This window comes from Micromys minutus, assembly GCF_963924665.1.
Source record: "Micromys minutus genome assembly, chromosome: 4".
NCBI lineage: Eukaryota > Metazoa > Chordata > Mammalia > Rodentia > Muridae > Micromys > Micromys minutus.
Genome location: NC_137973.1, coordinates 33,107,427 through 33,112,379, shown reverse-complemented (window position 1 = coordinate 33,112,379; position 4,953 = coordinate 33,107,427).

Here is a 4,953-nt window from a genome sequence, read left to right as displayed (position 1 = left end):
TGGGAGAGATGCCCAGCGATTATGGGTTGGGCTTTATAAGACTTCAGCTTCCAAAAGCCCCGCCTCCGCTTATCGAGGTCTCTGCCTGCTTCAGAAAAACTGGGCCAAAGGTCTCAGAACAAGTCTAAGGAAAACATCGTGTCTAACATGTACATAGCTGCCCGTTCCTGGCTGGTATCTAGCTGGCTGGCTCTGAGACTTCCTTGTCTGCCTTGTTTTTTTGCCTAGCTGTGAAAGCTTGCCCACATCCAACAATCAACAATCACCCAACTGGTCTCCCCAGCCCCCTGACTCCCCTGCCTAGTGACTCACAATCAGTTCCTAACCCCTAGTCACTTTATAATGTCAGATGTTGTTCTTACCATTTTTATAGCAAGCTGCTTTCAAAACCAAAGAATGATGCCCCCTACCTCCCACCCCACCCCCTTCCCCCTATGTAGCCCAGGCTGGCCTTGAACTAGAAATCAGTCTTCCTTCCTCCGCCTTCCATAAGCACTGTGATTACCAGTATAATCTTTTAACACCAGCTCTTCAAGCAGTTGAGCGTAGGTGTTGACGCACGTCTGAGCGGCTGGCTGATTTCCTCTTATCTTTATTGTCACTCATTGTGTTCACACACAGCTTCCAAGAAGGATGCTGATGACATTACCAGAGAGGTTCAGGATCCCTCAAAAGGAGATCATCTTGAAGTCCCGGCTCTCCTAGGAAGGAGAGGTTTATTATAAGCAGCAGCTTAGAGACAGGGAAGACAGTGTAACTTGTCCTCAGAGATCCATGCCTACAGAGCAACAGAGTGGGGATCCCTCTGCCTCTTTCCACTCCAGACTCCAGACTGTGCACGCAAGTGTGCGCCTCTGTGTACGTGCCTGTGGCTGCCAGGGACTGACATCAATTTCATCCCCCATCACACTCAACCTTAGTTTCTGAGATGGTGTGTCCCTCTCTCTGAACCTGGAACTTGCCTACTGGGCTGGCCAAGGGGCTCCTGGGATCTGCTGGCCTCTGTGGATCCAGAGCTGGGGTACAGGTGTGTGCTTTCACACGGGTGTGGGGTTCCAAACTCAGGTGCCACGCTTTCGCTTTACCCACCAAGCCACCTGTGCAGCTCCTCTGCTACTTCTTAAGACAAACACCTCTACCATCCAACATTCTAGATGAGTCTCTGCCTTGTGCTTTTCACGTAGCAAGCGTCTACGTCTCACAATTATTGAGCATGCGTTCGCCCAGCAGTTGAAGCAGTTAACCCTGCTACCTAATGAAACTGTATGAAAGAGTCACAAGAACCAGGGTAGCTCTTGGTTTATTTATTTCCCAGAAGCAGGAAGCTCCAGATATCCCCCAAACCTGAGGCTCCCTGGTCCTTTATCACCTTCATGTCGTTTTCTCCATACTGTTGAATCTAGTGAGACCGCAGCTTAGGCCATGCCTATCTGCAACAGTCTCTTTGTCATAAGGCCCCTACTAAGAGCCTGTTTGTGGCTCTGTAAGCCCTTAACAGACTCCCCCTGGGATCTAGATTCCAAGAGAATGATAGGGCTGTTTTCCATTCCACAAAGATCTTTCTAGAACTCAGCTTGCCAGATTCAAGAACCTGAGTGGCAACACAGTCCCAGCCTATAGTCACTGCACCTCAGCTAGACGTGCTCCTCCTCCTCACTCCCTCCACATCCTCAAGCTCAAACATTTCTCTGGCCCTCTCCTCACATTCATCTTGGCCCCTGTCTCTTCTAACTCAGTCTCCACCTGTTGCTCCTGCTCTTCCCTGAGCCTTCTGCAGAGTTCTGTCATTAAGTGAATTCTTCACCGCCGTCTTTCCTCTGGATGTCCCTTGTCAATTGTCTGGGAGCTGGGCGTTGCAGTGGATGAGTGGCTTTTACAAAGGGTGGTTTTGATCTTTCCCTTTCCCAGGCTCCCCCTACCTCAGGCCATGTATGTCCAAGGTTCCCCAGTACTTGGAACAAGGCATGTCCTCTTGCTTCTTCACTGATACCTTAAGTGTTGAGGTACCATATCATCCTCCGATCTCCATCCTTTCAGAGCCTCCTACTGTCAATCAAATGCGGTGCTGCACTTCTGCCATAGGACACTCAGGGGTAATGGCAGGAGGAGCAGGGGTACAAAATTCTCCAGGGGTAGGTTTGAGGCTATGTGAGACCCTGACCCAGAACAAACAAGAACCTGTTGTCTTAAAGTCAAGGCCACCAGTGCAGGCCCCTTGATGATCCCTCACTTCTTTCAGTGCTGTGAAAGTCTTGCTCCACTTCCCCTCAAATGGATCTAAACACATGGATCAAGGCCTCCTCTCCCTCCTCTGTTTCCTCAACATTCTTGGAGACATGAACCTTCAGCCTGGATTCCTACAGAGGTTATCACATTCAAATGTTTGCCTTTCTCATGACCTCCCAGCTCAGTCCTAATCTTGACCCTGCTCAGACACCTACTGTAACTTGGACACACCAGTGGTAACCTTAGATAGTTACTAACACTCACAGATGCTTAGCATAAGTAGCTGGTAAATAAAGCTGGCTTGTTACATGGATAAAAGAGAGAGAGTAATGATGCTGACTAACCTGCTGGAATTCTTAGTGCTTGTCGAGGCAGGACAGAAAGACATGGGAAACCATGGGAACATGGGAAGGAAAAGAGCTTCTTAGCCTTGAGTCTGGCTCAAGGCTGTCCCCAGATGAGCATCAAGAGCCCAACACATCACCATTTGCTTTTTTTGGCAGCTAAATGGTAGCATTTAAGACTGCCAACAAGGAGACATTATCCCATCTCTGTAGAGACATTTTATGTCAAGAGACAGGCCTTGTTTCTTTTCCAAGGCATTCTCTGCGCATCTCAAATAAGACTTATTATAAACTCTGTGTGCAGCAAAGACACCTGCCTGCATCCCTGAGTGCTAGAGAGTTGCCTGCTCAATTGAAGTCATGTCTACTGTCCCTCAGAACTGTGACCTCATCTCACTTCCTTACCAACCCCACCAAAATGGAATATATGGCTATTTTAATGACAAGGAGCTGTAATGATCTCTTAGAGAAATGCACATCTATTGCCTCTGCCATGTCTTATTGTCATAGAATCAGTGGGTTGGTCTGATGCTGCTTGCGTTCTAATGCTAATTTGGGGCCCCAGGACTGTTTGTGCCAGAGATAAGAGAATCCAACTAAATAGACACTGGTTAAGTGGCTCTGCCCCCAGTTAATTGTGATTGATAAATAGAAGAGAAATAGGTGGGGTTGAGGTTCATGGGCTTGGGTGAGAGAGGACCATGAGGAAGAAGAACAGGCAGGAGAGAAGAAAGGAGAAGCAGCCATGGGTTAAGAGAGAAGAGAGTGTGGGGCTGCCAATTGGAGCCAAGAACAGCACAAATGAAACGTAGTAGTAGCTTTGGGTTATTGACCGGGAAAGAGCTTCTAACAGCGTGGAGCATAGACAGCTGCCCAGCTCTTGTGTTGCTTAAGGCTTATCATACTTATAAAGGCTGTGACTGTGTCTCTTACCTAGGAGCTCAATAACCAGTTTGGGGTAGGAACCCCGGGATGGGATTTAAATTTTTACTACATCATATTTTCTTCCCAAACATCTTCTTTCCCTTACCTCTTGTGCTTAAAATCTATATATTTTTTAAAGCCTTTATTTTTTGTATGTGTGTATATGTATGTGGGGTACATGTAAAGGCAAGGAGTCAGAATGGGGTCTTTTCCCTTTCCAACCACTCCCCATCTTATTTTTTGAGTCAGGATCTCTCCCTGGAGTTGGAGCTTGCTGATTCAGCTAGACAGGCTGGTTAGCCAGCCTCAGGGATGCTCAGGCCTCCTCATCCTCAACATTGGGATTACACGCACATCACCACACCCAGATTTCTATGTGGGCTCTGGGGATCTGAACTCCAATTTGTGCTTCATCAGCTTAGTTATCTCCCCAACCCTATTCCTCAGCTGTCATAACACACCCCAATTCTACTTCATACTTACTTGCCCTGAAATTCTTTCTTGGGATGAAGCCAAAGGTTGGCTGGGTCTAGGTAAGTCCCTAAAAAAACAATTAAAGGAACTCTTGAGGTTCCTGAAGGTAACAGTCTGTCTTTATTGCAGAAACACTTATGAGCACCTAACCTATTACATTCATAGGAATGAAAGAGAGAGTTCCAAGGTAGGATCTGTATGCACAGGCTGGTTGTTGATTGAAACTTCAGTGATGTTTGAACATGTTTCAACATGCAGTTGAATGTTGTCATTCCAGAGATGATGTGTCTGTCTATCACAAAAACCTTTTTTATTAAAATATTTTAAATGCCACATTCCACAGAGCTCTGAAGTGTTTGAGGACCACCCATCTATCTAAAATATCCCTGAGTAGACAAACTGCTTGTTTCTAGTTGCTTACTTTGAAAATGGACACAGGATGTTTGATAAAGCTTGTTCCTGTAATTAATTGTATTAGTTTTTCTAAACAAATATCATTGTGAACCTGAGTAGACCATAAGAACTTCTAAGTCTTGATTAAAGACAGAGAATCTAGATATATATACCCTATTTATCACACGTACATTGTTAGTTATCGAAATGTTTTAGCAGCTTGGTGTTGAACAATTAACAAAGACCTGAGTTGTTAGACATACATCTTAAATTAGCTTTTGTTAATCTGAATAGGTCTTCATAATAATTTATCCTAGGTAGTGTCAAGAACTCTAATAAGCTATTTCTTACCCTTCTGTGTCAGAAAACACCCTGTTACTAGCTAGACCTAAAATATGACATTTAAAAAGCTTTTGTAATGAACTAACAAAACCCTAGTTCTCCACCCACGAAAAGGCCAAGAGTGTCGAAGGCAGTATTCAAGGCTACTAACAGCTTCCTCCAACTTTCTGTAACTTGTCTCTCTGATGTTCTACCAGTGTATTTCAAAAATACCTTAATTGTCAACTTTCTTAGTCTGTCACCATGAAAC